Source organism: Rhea pennata, chromosome 1 (genome assembly GCF_028389875.1).
Source record: "Rhea pennata isolate bPtePen1 chromosome 1, bPtePen1.pri, whole genome shotgun sequence".
Classification (NCBI taxonomy): Eukaryota; Metazoa; Chordata; class Aves; order Rheiformes; family Rheidae; genus Rhea; species Rhea pennata.
In genome coordinates this window covers 165,183,502-165,198,930 of record NC_084663.1, presented here as the reverse complement: position 1 = coordinate 165,198,930, position 15,429 = coordinate 165,183,502, and positions in this window count along the sequence as shown.

Below are 15,429 nucleotides of genomic sequence, written 5' to 3'. Positions count from 1 at the left end.
GTTCAGATCGAGTCATCCAGAAATCTGTGGCATGTAGGTGAAAAATACAGGCACTTCCAGGTGGCAAGTTTTCCCCCTATGTAGTGTTCTTGTCTTCCATGGATTTCTCTCAGAAGTATCTGTCTGTATTGATCACAGCTAGAAATTAGGTGACTAGCATTAGATGACAAGATAGCTGAAGTAAGGAAAGATGAAAGCCTCCTAAACAGATTAGAAGATATACTTTTAGGAATACTTGTTAGAATCTCAGAAGAGAGATTGATTTTAAATTTTTGTGCATAAGATTTAAAATAAACATTTTTAGCTTTCATTATGAACCCTGAAGAATTTTCAGGAAAGAAATCACAGCTGCCAGTAACACCTGTAAGTGATCCTTTACTTTCCATGTCAGAGCATTAACATATATCTAACCTACCTCTGCAAAAATCATTAAATGTATGACGTCTGAGACTTAAAAATGCTTATATAAAGAAGGGAAGGCAGGCATGTGATGATGAGTGGGTCAAAAGAAGACTTTTTTTTTTCCAGCCTAGTATACATGCTTTCTATTTTAAGCAAACTTATCATCAAGAAGAATAGCTTGGATAAGGAAGAAGTCACATTGGTTTTGGTTCATTGTAATATGTCACTTTTCCATCACATCAATTACTGTATCTCAGAATGTAGAAAAGAACACTTCTCAAAGAAGCATTGACTATTATCCCTAATTATGAATATTTTAAATGCACATTTAATATTTTCCTATACATTATTTTACTATCCATATTTCTAAAAAAAAAAATTGCTAGTTAAGTCTGTTTTATCAAGCTACTATGATTAACTATTCTTGATAGAGACTGCGGAAAACACAGGTAATAAAGGAGTAGAAACAGAGGGATTTAACACATTAAGTCTTCAATTACTTTTGTTAGGCAGCCTGTTATAAAATACCCTTCCTGACTTCTGTTATCTAAGCAAATCTCCCAGTAGAATTCCCTGAGCTGTATCTCCCACAAGTGGAGAGGCAAAGAAAGATATGGAACACTGTAAATGTAAAAGATGATAATGGAAACAGACAGCATGGAAAATCACTTGCTCTAACTTATGCCACACCTTCATGGACATTTCAAGTAAACATACAGTAGCGTTACTGCCAAAAGAAGTTCATTCTTTCACTATCTCAGGCTGCTTTTTTAATTTTCCTTGTAAGTGAAAAAAAAAAAAAGTCTGTGCTCTGATCACAGCACAGATACACATTAGATTTAACTTTTATACATGAGCATACTTATCGGCTAGTTTGTAGTGCCCTACAAATGCCTGTTCTTCTTCACTCTCTGAAAGGGAAATCTGGGATGACTAGCTCAGAGGTAGAAGTCCAAATTACAGACATCTCCATTTGGTGATAGGACTCGCATTGATAAAGTCTGGAGATTGCCTGCGGGATTTCTGCACCTTAGGCTTTCAAGAAAGAAAGTCACCGGGGTCTCAGCAGTTGACTGGCAGTCAACTATCAAGTGGGCTGGCAGCAGTGCAGTCCTCTGTCAAATGGAAATCATTACAGACACGATTCAGACTTGAAGTAAAAAAGCAATTGCAGTCCTCAGATGAGACATTAATAAAGTTTCGGCCTAAGTAAATTACATTTCTTTATTTTTTTCTCTGTTTTGAGACAACATTGATGCAGAATAATAGTTTATCCTATCTACCTCATTCTGTTTTGCTGCTTGTCACTCAAAATTTATCTTGCTTCAGTACTGCACAGTAACCAGTATATCTTGCTGTGGAAAAGGACTTGAGATGGAAAGTTAAAGAGAAACAGCAACACTGTTTTTTCTTGTTGTTGTTGTTTGCTTTGCTCTATCCTGGAAAACATGAGTACTGAATTATGTTTAAGGTCTCTAGTTGACAATAATCTAATGCATATATGAATCTGTATTTTTCCTTCAGTGCCACTTCATTATTAAGCTAGACTAATCAAATCATGTTTCATTTGCTTTATTTGGGAAACAGAATATTAGCCTATAAGAAGGTATGAGAGTAAATTTTCATTTGGATTAAATAAATAATGAAAAAGTCTGGTACTCTTTTAGTATGAAACCAGGAATATGCTGTGTGAATGAATTCCCTATATGCAACGTCTCTTAATTTCTTCCCAATAAACTTGGTACTTAGAAAGTTAAGTGTTTTTGATATTAAAAACATTACCAAATCATGAAAATACTTTTGAAATCTTTCACATCTCTCTTCTCCCTTTTTTTGTTCTTTTTATAATTTCTTTCTATAGTATTGGACCAGTAGAAAACCTTAATAGCCTTTAAAAAGATAATTTCTCATTTGACATTAGGGTATTTTTGTAGTTTATTACAGATCCATACATATTTTAATCTATATATTTATTTGCCTACTGTTCTGTACTTAAAAAATTCAATTCTGCAAAACATTGCTTTAAATATCAATCAAATAAAAGACTGGCATTTATTAAATAAAGAAAAGATTAGTGTAGAAAAGCAACAACAACAACACAAAATTATCCAAGAGTGAGTCACAGTAAAATTAGTATTCTTAACTAGATGTTTTTAAACTACTCAGCTTCACAAATCTGTTTATAGATTAAGGTGAAAGTCCAGCAAATCCCTGAAGTATGTATTTAATTTCAATCACATATCATGGTTTAAATGCATGTTTACGTATTTCAGCTTAAGGTAAATACGAACAAATATACGAGATTATTGAAAAATAAAGAATATTTAGGAATATCATTCAAAGTATTGTTTTTTCTTTCTTTTTTTTTTTTTTTTTTTTTGAAAACACTCAATAAGCCAAGGACTTTTTAATGCATGCATTTTTTCAAAGTAAAACTTTGTGCTCCTTCTTTCATATTTAAATCTTTAATCAATTTCTTCACCAAAACCATGCAATCTCCAAAAAGTAACAATCGGCAGATAAAATGTGAATTTTTCTGAAGTGCTTTATAAATCTGATATTTCAGGATTTAAATACGTGTGCTATTTAATCTTTCACAAATTACTGATAACATTCAACATGCTGTAATCATCAAAACACTTTAAAACATCTTAGTGTTTTTAATGGGCAATCACCCATTTAGCTTCCACTGAAAGTGATTTACAAGTAGTAGCTTGATGTGTCTAATATCTCGCTTGTCACTGATACTCCATGACAGAACTAACCAGTTCTGGTTCTTGAACTGTGCTTTTTAACTTAACCATGACATCATGCTTTCTTGAAAGCCATTCTGGGTGCTTCTTTATGGCAAACTGAGTCGATAAGGTTTGACTGTGTCAATGTTATATGTCGATAAGTGAGTAGTTGAGTATTGGTTAGATACTGGATTCATAATACTCTTCTTTTCTGATTTAGATACTTCAAAAATAGCATAGGTGTAATTGACTGACTTAATATAGTTATCAAAATAGAATCTATGAATCATACTCAGAAAAGCATTTTTTTTTCCTTGAATACAGAGACCTGGGTTGGCAGCTTCATCCATAGATGTCCGGTTTTAAGGATGAATTTCACACCTTACTTGTCTCCTCTAAAATGGTCAAAACATTTTATATCTATCTATCCATCTATCTATCTATATCAATAAATAGTAACCAAAAATAAAATAGTTAACTACACAGACACACACGCTACATTTTTTTAATTAAATATCTCAGATTTTTTGCAGGAAAGTATTAGAATACTTCAAAGGGAATTATGTATGAGTAGTAACTAAATTCAACAATATGGATCATGGTTCATCCCTAACACATGCAGAAATTTCACTATGTGAAACTTAAATGAAAGGCAACTAAAGTCTTAAGTAATTAGACCTTGACCTACAAGAGAAAAGAAATATGCAAAGAAAATCTTTTATTTGGATGTTGTAAAAAATGGTTGTCTAAGTGAATGTAACATAGCAATATAAAAACTATCAGTATTCTTCCGTGCATTCATATGTTTGGGTTTTTTTATCCTTTCCTGTTGTATTCTGGAAATAAGTTTTGCATTAAAACCCCACCCATGCCCTGGAGTCCATATGAACTATTCAAACATCAAACCTGATGAAATCAGGCCTTGAACTTTAGCATGTGCTGTCTGTTATACCTATACAAAGTGAGAATTAAAATATATATATATATATATATAATAAATGTTTTACTCAAACTTTGTATAGGTATACATTAAAAGAAAGACAGTAAAACAACAGGCCTGCCTATCTCCCACAAACTCACAAACTTCTAGTTCTGCTTGGCTCTAGAAAAGATAGTATATCTGTACCTTTCTTTAACAAACTGTAGTTAGTATTTTTTTTTTGTATTCCTGTGATTGTAGACCTAACTTAGAAAAGCTCTTTCAGCTTTTCTGAATTGCTATCTAGTCCATCATGAAAATTCTGAATACTTTTCTACATATTCAATATTCAGAATTTGCCAGACAGTTAAGAGTTAAAAAGGTACATTTAAGGCAGACCAAAGATGAACATCATCACTATTTCATAAATCTATTGAAATATAAACTACCTATTTAAAAGGTCAGAAAAAGTCTAAAATTGCTGTATTTAATAGTGTATATGTGTGAACGTGACATTAGCAATCCCATGGATATCATGCAATAGCCATTTGCACATGGCTATAGGTAAAGCAGGAAAACAGGGCATTGAAGCAAATCTGGTTCTTATATGAAGACAGACTTCCCCTCACCATTTGCTGAAAAGATTGCTCTGTAAGGTTTCTTGCAGAAGAGAGAAAAATAAAACACCAACTTTTCATAAAGCATTTCTGATAAAGACAGGTTTGACATAAATCCAGCATCATCTTTTTAAAAATAACACACACAATTCTTTCCAATTGCAATCACATCAGAACTGATTTATCTATATTGCCAGAGAGAGCTGAGGCGGACACGAACTGTACTGTTCAGTACTGCTTGTCCTCAAAAAGGATTATTCAGTCCTTTAGGCACTGCTGGCTGCTCTTGGCACAAGGAAAGCTGTGCTGATGCTAAAGTAGCTCTGATGATGCCTCACATATACATTCAGGCAGCTCCCTTTCATTTTGCTGCTGATTGACTGCAGACACTCTACACAATTTCTCTTAAAACTGTTAAATTGATTGATCAAAGCCCAGTAATGTCTTTCATCACATTTTCAACTACTAATTCGGTTTGATGAGCAAGACGATGAATCAACTTTAACTTCTGGAACTTGTCTCAGCCCTATGCAAAGCCTTTTTGTATATGCCCTACCATTAGTCATTTCCCCGATTTCTTTTCCCTGTTTTATTTCAAGCATATTTTCCTTGAGAAGATACTAGATTATAAAATTTAGGAACAGGCCTGATCATGGCTTCTGTGAGTTTTTTCTCCCTCCATCTAGAATTTTCAGAAAAATGATAAAAAAGCTTTTTAATATCTGTTTTCTTGCAAATGGAAGTCATCTTTTCAAAACATTAAACATGCCGCAAGAAATCCAGTAACTAAGGCATAATACTGTCAGCATTCACAGTACATTCAGGACACAAGACCAAACTTATTTTCAGTGGAAACAATAGATTGATTAATCTTAAAGCTCTTGGACATTCTATGAATATAGTGAAATTCCCTTAATGTGCGAATATATACTACACAAAGCCCCACCAAAATAGAAATGTCTAAGAATAAGTGAGTAGGTTCCTGCTAATTCCATTGGGAGCAAAACTGATCGTAGAACCCAAGATTCAATCAAACCTATGCTGTTTTGCCATATCTATAGGAAAAGACATAGTATGAACTGCAAGAATGCAAGGTAGATATACATAATCTAATATCAAGTGAACTTAGAAGATTTTTTCTTTTTATCTTTTTTGTTCTCCTTTTGACTAGGGTTCAAAAGATAAAAATGTAAGTATAAAGGTTGTTTATTTTACAGTGACACTGAAAGTTACTAGAAACACACAATATCAGGTGAAGACAAAAGAACAATTCTTTTGCCTAAACATGAGCATCTAATGAACCTTGCATATATATCCCTGGCAAGGAGAATATGACCTACAGGACAACCATGAAAATCAAGAGTTCAAGAATGACATTCAGAGCATCTAAAGTGACACTGGATGTCCCTGTTTAGGCATCTTTGTCACACCTTGAGGGTTAAATTTCTATCAGCTAAAATACTGGAATGGTATAAGTGAATCTAATTTCTGTCTCAAATCTCATTTTAGTTGCAGACATATAATGATGAATTATATAAGCAGATATGCAAATACACAATTCTTTTTCTCCTTGTTTGAAGGTTTCTTTTCATACTAATGAGATTTTCACAGGTACATTGCTAAAAATGCAGTTACCCGAACATCTGGGTTAAGGTGGAAATGGACAAATTCACCTGAAAATATAAAGGTCACATTTCCTAATAATTTTTAACAAAAGGACACTTTTTAATGTATTTGTGATTTACCAGACATTTCCCAAGGGTCATAGTTCTGTGATGGAGTAACTTAGGATTTTTATACATCCAGTTTATACATCTGATTTATACTCTGACAAACGTGGAGGTGCACTGATATATAAATCACTCCATTTATTCTGTAGGTAAAAATATATCTATACTTACTCTGTCTGAAAAAGTATATAGGGAAGAGATATAAAATTAGGAGAAGCATTTTATGCAATGTCTCACTGATTGCAGTGCAATATGTATGCATTTGTCCAAGATCTAAACTGAGAAGCCTAGGTTTCCTGGTTTGGAAAACGAATAAGGCAAGATAGAGACTTACTTTGTTTTGTTTTTCATTGGATTTGCCACATCTAAAATGAGGTGGGTGGAAGGCAAAGTTTTTATCGACCATAATGCATGAGATAGCCTAATTAATATATATGCTCAAGGCTAATGATCATATATATAGATAAATAGCATTGTCTATCTCTATGCAACGTATCAATGACAAATCTAGTATATAGTTTACAGAAAGTAATTTCATGCTTCACTTTCCACTTATTTGCATTTTTAGATAAGCAATTAATGTCCTTCCAGCTGTTTCTGGATATGGAAGTGACTGAGAATAGAAATGTGTGCACCTAATCTAAATTAATTAAATGCAGTAAAATATTATGCTTAGTGAAATGCATGTCCTAAAGCAGATGTGAACAACCATACTGAGTGAAACTCTAGCTCAGTCTCCAGAAGTAGTCAGTGGGGAAAATCTTGCAAAAAAAATGAGCAAAATCCCATAATGAGATTTCTCCAGAGTATTCCCCCAAGATGTGAAACTATAGGCAGCGCAGAAACTTCCTGAAATAAAAGTCTTGTCTTTGCAGTTAATTTCAATATAAAGTGCAGAGAGAGAAGATTTGAAAGGGAGATGATCTTCACTTACATTAATACAACCAAGTTTGACTGACAGTCAAATGAATTTTGCTATAATTTTTAAAGTATGGGTTCACTAGACTCTTTAACTAAAGGCATAGGTTCAATGCCTAAGCTAGATAATATGGCACTGCTTTAAAACAAATGTGAATATTTTTAAGAGGAACATTAAAAACTAATCCTATATAGGATTACTCCTTCACAACTTAATCATTTTAAGCAATGAAGCACAGACTTGTGAAATAGAGTTTGGAATCTTTTTTTCCATATTCTATCGCATGACCTCCTACTTTCCTTTCTTTTTTTCCAAACACTCTTAGAAAGAGGATAGCTATGGTGAATGCCAGAGTTTATAATATTTTCTGCCCTTATCACGCACATGCACTTTCCTTTATTTTTTTCTGAATTTCTTGTCTGGGAGTACTATAGCTCTTTAAAATAATGAATTGTCTTCTAGTTCTTCAGATGGCATACACTGAACACTTTTCTTAATAATTAGCCATGCAATGACGAATTCAAAGTAGCCATACCCTCCTTCCCATTATACAGTAAATATACTTTCTAAGTCTATGATATAGTTAGCCATGTACACCGTATTTGAGTTTTGGCATAGCTTTGCAGAATTGCATGCAGAGTTGGGCTAAATATTTACAAGAAAATGTAGTAACATTAGTCAAAGAGCATGCATCACAGTTCTTCACAACTATTTAAAAAGAAAAATAAAAGCAGCTAAGGATGAACTTACATGTCTTTGTTCTCATCTTTCTAATGCAGTCAACACAAAACAAGACAGGTGTACCGTCCACGATTTAATTTGTAGTCCTGACACAGCATGTACTACATGGCTATATCCTAGCTGCACCCTGGAATTAGACTTTTTTATTTACCACATCTTCCTGATCTTCTTCAGAGGAAAATCAAGCCTGTAAGCACAATGGCAATGTACGCTAATACATTCCCTATTCTTTTTGAGAGTATTTTTAGTCTCTTACACATTTTCCTATAAAAAACAATGAAAAATCATCTCCTTATATTTCATATTCTTAGTTAAATGAATTTTCTCCCTACAGTTGCTCCACTGCTTTCCCAGTCTTATCCTTGTCTCTTTCTAATCTGGTTTATCTCCTCTCACTCATTGAAGTCATACCTCTGACTGTTTTTCCTTTTTCTAAGATTGGAATTTCTAGATAGGTAAAATTTTCTGAAAAATTTCTGCCTCTCTAGGAATACTGTAGCTCTCCAAATTAGTGTAACATCCTCTTTGTAACATCCTCTCTCCCTTCTCCTTTTAATTTCTAATTTAACCTGTAGTAACTTCTTTGGTGGCTCTCCTCATAAACTTTTTTACGTTAACTGCAGTTCCACAGCACTGTGCCTTTTGTCCTGTTTTTTTTGTCCATCTCCAGCTTATCTTGTGGGAACACTATGATCTACAAACACTGTTTCAACTATCTTCTATAAGTTGAAGACTCCAAGACATCTTTCTGTCTCTTTCAGATCCATCTCCTTTCTGCAAATTAAAATCTTAGCCTTTCTATCTAAACGTTCAAGAGAGAGAGCTAAAAATAAAGCTCTTGTGGTTTTCCATACCATTTGTGTGTTTGTAGGTGTCTCTGGACCAAAATGATGTTGATAATAAGTAACGTCTGAATACACTTAATCCGACTACAAGTACCTCTTTTTACTCTACTGATTATAAAAAGTGTATAGAGTAACGAGCTCAGATGTACATGTTTGCAGCAGAAATTATTGCATTTGTTCAGATGAATATACTCAATAGCCTGCCCATGAGGGATTTCAGTAGAATTTTGATTGGGTAAAAGTCCCTAAAAATGAGAAATCTAGCTAGCTGAGCCTCCTGACAATCCTCAGTTCACTTCCCTATGTTTAGGTAAGCAATTCATATGAATTCTAAAATATATTGATTATGTATTTGGTCCATTTTGTGCTCAGCAAGCATTGCCTGCCCATAAGACTCTCCAAGTGATAACAGTACAGATGTATATAAGAAACATTCTGGTTTTGTATGTAGGAAAACATTTAGTATTGCCTTGCAGAACCAACAGATCAGATGAACATAGTAGGAGATCTCTAAGCCCCATCTCATCTCCTTGCTATTTTGTTTAGGCCTGTTACATCCTACTGAGACATGCCAGGTTTCTGATACATACAGAAGATGTGTGATATTCTCTTTAAATTGTAGATACAATGATCTTACTGCCTTTCATGATGATAAATGTAGTTTCTCTGAGTTGCTATATTCCCTTATCCATCTATTCCTAAACAGCGTCCTTTGCCTTTGTCTTCTGGGTCAGCGACAACATTTTATTTATGTGACTGGACAAAATGTGTTGCAAACCCATAATTCCAAAATGCTTTCCATCAACAAAAACATTAAAGTATTATTTTTCTAATATTGAGAACCGTAATTAAGTTTGTTACTGAAAAAAAATAATATCACTAATAATCTAACAACACATGGCATAAGAACATTTACTTCAAGGGTTATACAATCTTTTGACTCTTCTATTTTTGTAGATTAGGGGTTGCCAAGATCTGTATATTCTGGTCAACTATGATTCCCGACTAACTTTTCTTGCCAACAGGCCTAATACAAGTTCAATTCAACTTAAATTTGCTTCTCCTTTTCTTTCCTTTTCTATCCCCAAACCTTTATAAGCAACACCCCCAATTTTCTGGCCTGTGAAAGTCAGAGTGTTCTTGGGATTTAGTCTTCACTTTGCCATTTCTATTATAGATTGTGATGCACTAGATTCCTTACAATGAGATGCTGAATACAACTTCAACTCTGCAACCACATAAAATTTTCTTCCCTCTTTCTTTTTTGTCTTTCTTCCTCCTCTGCCACTCCTCAACAATTCAGGATTATTTTTCGTATAATCCTAAGAACATTCTAAATTTTAATTAACTTTTGTGTTTCACAAAGTCACTGAAAATCTCTAAATCTATCATAACATTTGGGTAAGTTCAAAAAGATGAAGAATGTCACTGCTGACAAAACACTTGGTTCAGATGGTGCAGACATGGCAAAATGTTCACATTCATTTTTTCAGGCACCACTCTCAGTTGTTTCAGCATGGCAGTACAAACATGCAGTCTCACATTTCCTGCCTCACCCCCCAAAACAAGTAAGACATATGCAAATACAGAGCACCAACATCAGTACCATATTGTGTACAATTTATGCTCTTTGGGAATATTGTAAAATCCAGACTAGATTGTCCAGAATAACTGGAACAGATTGAAGCCTATAATATGAGTATTTATAGCAGATTTTGCTAGGCAGGCATTATTTCCAGCTCTAGCACTGTCATTTCTTCTTCTATATAATTGATCACAGAACTGTGCACTTAGAGAAAAAATACATAGGAATAGAAGTTCTTTAAAAAATGAGTGAGTTCACCATTCTTTGCAGAATGTTTGCAAAAATATATGCAGATAAACTACATTTGCCCGTCTGAAATTCAGACTTGTATCCTATATTCTGGGTAACCTTTCATTCTTTTCAGTCTCAGTCATAACACTTGTCAAGTAGACTTCCACATATGCCAGAGTGGATTACAATGCCCATCAGACATTTATTTTGGGATGCATACAATGTAAGGTTTTTGGAAAGTTGAAATCCACTTAAGACAAGGCATGTGTGACATCCTTTAGATATGCTGACTTAACACTTGACAAAATCAATGATCATCTAACCATTAAGATTTAGATAAGAAAAATAACATGACTGCACGTGAGCTAGACAAAAAGGGAAAAGAAGAATGAAAACTTAGGTTGTCTTACTGCAAGAAAAATTATTTTTAGCTCTCTGTTTTAAAAATCATACAAAACTGTAATCCAACACATAGAATCTCCCATAATGGGTCACTCACAGTCTGTTTTAGTTTCCTTCTACTTTGCCACACAAAATCTGACATGGGTGCATTCACTCATTCTTCTCTAGGAAGTATTGAACATTAAATCTGAAATTCTACATTTTAAGAGAGGTCACCAAAAAACTGTCAGATAATTTTATCCTATTTTAACCAATTACAGTGTCTAAAAGACTCGTGCACAGTAAAAATAAATAAATAAATAAATTATCTAAGTACAAACTGTTCTTTAATGAAAGAAATAAAGTACAAGAATGTCAAAGAGGAGACAGGTAAGTTGGGAGGATTACAGGAACATTGCCAGAGTATACAGAGATGCCACGAGAAAGCCTAAGCCCCATTTGGAATTGAGTCTGGCAAAGGATCTCAAGGACAACAGGAAGGGATTCTTCAAATACACCAGTAGCAAGAGGAGGATTAGGGAAAATGTGGGCCCACTACTGAATGGGGCAGGGGCCCTGGTGACAAGGGATACAGAGAAGGCAGAATTACTGAATGCCTTCTTTGCTTCAGTCTTCACTGGCAACGGCAGCCCTCAGGAATCCCAGAGCCTGGAGGCAAGGGAGAAAGTCTGGAGAAAAGAAGACTTTCCATTGGTTGAGGAGGATAGGATTAGAGACCTTCTGGGCATGCTTGACATTCACAAATTCATAGGTCTGGATGGGATACACCCTCGGGTACTGAGGGAGCTGGTGGATGTTGTTGCCAGGTGCTCTCCTTTATCTTTGAAAGGTTCTGGAGAACTGGAGAGGTGCTGAGGACTGGAAGAAAGCCAGTGTCACTCCAGTCTTCAAAAAGGGCAAGAAGGAGGACCCAGGCAACTGTAGGCCATTCAGCCTCACATCCATCCCTGGAAAGGTGATGGAACACCTCCTTCTAGATGCCATCTCCAAGTATATGGAGGAAAAGAAGGTGATGAGGAGTACTCAGCATGGATTCAACCAAGGAGAAATCCTGTTTAAGCAAGATGACAGCCTTCTGTGATGGCATGACTGGCTGGGTAGATGACAGAAGAACAGAGGATGCTATGTACCTTGACTTCAGCAAGGCTTTTGACACTGTCTCCCAAAACATCCTCCTAGGCAAGCTCAGGAAGTATGGGTTAGACAAGAGGACAGTGAGGCGGACTGAGAACTGGCTGAAAGGCAGAGCTCAGAGGGCTGTCATCAGTGGCATGGAGTCTAGCTGGAGGCCTGTGGCTAGTGGTGTTCCCCGAGGACTCATACGGGTCCCATCTTGTTCAACTTTTTCATCAATGACCTAGATGAGGGGACAGAGTGCCTCCTCAGCAAGTTTGCTGGTGATACCCTCTGGCTGAGATACCAGAGGGCTGTGCTGCCCTTCGGAGAGACCTGGACAGGTTGGAGAGTTGGGCAGAGAGGAACCTCCTGAGGTTCAACAAGGGCAAGTGCAGAGTCCTGCACCTAGGGAGAAATAACCCCATGCACCAGTACAAGCTGTGGGCTGACCTTCTGGAGAGCAGCTCTGCAGAGAAGGACCTGGGAGTGCTGGTGGATGACAAGCTGACTATGAGCTAGCAATGTGCCCTTGTGGCCAAGAAAGCCAGTGGTCTCCTGGGGTGCATTAGGACGCGTGTTGCCAGGAGGTAGAGGGAGGTGATCCTGCCCCTCCCCTCAGCCATGGAGAGGCCTCATCTCGAGTACTGTGTCCAGTTCCGGGCTCTGCAGTACTAGAGAGAGCTACTGGAGAGAGTCCGGTGTAGGGCTACAAAGATGATCAGAGGGCTGGAGAATCTGCCCTATGAGGAACAGCTGCGAGAGCTGGCCTTGTTTAGCCTGAGGAAGAGAAGACTGACAGGGTATCCTATCAATGTCTACAAATATCTTAAAGGGAAGTGTCAAGAGGATGGGGCCAAACTTCTGTAATACCAAGCAATAGGACAAGAGTCAACAGAGCCAAACAGAAATACAGGAAATTCCAGTTGAATATGAGGTGAAATTTCTTTACTGTGAGAGTGACAGAGCACTGGCACAGGTTGCCCAGAGAGGTTGTAGAGTCTCCATCTCTGGAGATATTCAAAATATGCCTGGATGCAAACCTGTCTAACACACTCTAGGTGACCCTGCTAGAGCAGAGGGGTTGGACTAGATGATTTCCAGAGGCCCCTTCCAACCTCAACCGTTCTGTGATTCTATGAAAGCACTTTCAGCCACATTTTACCTGTACAAACTATTATTTTATACAGTTATTAATGCACCAAAGCTTTCCGTTTTAAAAATGATCACTAATGCTTTTAATCCTAGTGAGAATATTTTGTCAAATAATTCTATAAAATTCTGTATTTCTACAGTTCTGAAAAAAAAAATGCAGTAATTTCATCAGCGTAGACTGCCACTGTATCCTAAGCCTGTTTTCCTGTTGAGCTAACAGGAAAACACACGTGGATGTCGTGCATTGCAACATTGTTCCTCTCCTCCTGGTGTTAGGTTGCAGGGTCTTCTGCTAAGGAACCGTCTGAGCTGTGGTATTATGAGAGTGCAGGCCTCTCCGTTTTGTTATGAACAACATATTCCTCAGTTTTACGCTGCAAAAAATGTCCTGGGAATGGTATGCTGAAAATGGTCTATCTCATTAGCCGCACAGGCTTTTCGTTAAATCTTGTGTTTTGCTTTCCTTCTGGTGCTTACATACATACGCATTTCAATTCATAATTCATTCATATCAGTCTTAATGTTTCTGTTAAAAATACGTATTCTGACCAAGTGACTGAAGTTTTAGATGAGAAGAGAATAGTGAATGTCATTTACCTTTACTTCAGGAAGACTTTTGGTCCTGTCTCCCACAACAGTTTTGAATCATGTTAGGTCATTACCGTCTGGATGGGTGGACAGTGAGATGGGTAAAAAGCTGGTTAGGTGACTGGTCTTAGAGAGCAATGGTTAATGAGTTGTACTCTACCTGGATGCTGGTAACAATTGGAGTACCACAGGAGTCTGTACACAGGGCTGCCTGTCCTTTCTAACATCTTTCCTAATGACCTGGAGGAGGTGAGGGAGTGCACTTCAACCAAATTTGTAGATGACGCTAATATGGGGGAAATTGTCAGTATGCTCGAGGGCAACACTGTCACCCTGAGGGACATAGAGCAATTGGAGGAATGGGTCCACAGAAACCTCAAGAAATTCAACAAGGACAAATGCGAAGTCCTGCTTTAGGAAGGAAGACCCCTTTGCAGCAATACAGGCTAGGAACTGATAGGCTGGGGAGCAGCTCTGTGGAAAGCATCTTGGAGGAAAGCAAGCTGAACAAGCCAGCAGTGATACCTGGCAGTAAAGACAGCCAACAGCACCTGGAGTTGTATGAACAGGCGGGTAGGTAGTTGATTGAGGGGAGTGGTCCAGGTGTGTACCCTTTACTTAGCATTCAACAAACCACACCTACATATTGCACCCAGTTTTGGGCCTCCCAATACAAGAAAGACATCAGCAAATTGGAGTGAGCTCACCAAAGGATGACAAAGATGGTCAGGGGATTGGAGCACCTGCCCTGTGAGGGAACAGGCTTTGAAGAAGAAAAAAAGTATTAGGGAATTTAACTGCAACCCTCCAGTACCTATGAGGAAATCATCAAGGAGACAAAGCCAGATTCTTCTTTGAGATGTCTGGTGAGAGGAGAAGAGATAACAAACATAAGTTGAAACAAGGTAGGTTCTGATTTGATACCAGGAGAAACTTTTTCACTTTGAGGGCAATAAAGCACCAAAGCAGGATGCTCAGAGAGGTTGTGCAGGCTCCATCCTTGAAGTTTTTTTAAGATACAACTAGATCAAGCCCTGAGCAACCTGGTCTATCTCTAGCCTGACCCTGCTTTGGGGAGGAGCTTGGACTGTATACCCCCTGCAGTTCCTCCCAACCTTAGTTATCCTTTGATCCTGTGAGCCTACGATTTATCCATAATCCATTGAATTGCTCCATTGAGTTGATCCTTTGAAGATGAATTTCTAACTCACTGATGTACTGCTTAAGAACTCTTTCTCCCCATTGTTTCATCTTATCTGTAAATTTGTTCTTATGTTTAGATCCTGTATTTCATCTACTGATCAGATTCTTTCAATATATCCCATTACCGCTCTAAAAACTGCTAAAAGGCTGATAAACTTCTTCCTCAAAGAGTAATTAGGCCTTCATCATTTCCGTTCTGCCTGTTTTAAGAGAGTAGCAGTTTCACTTAAAAGGAAAGTTTCTC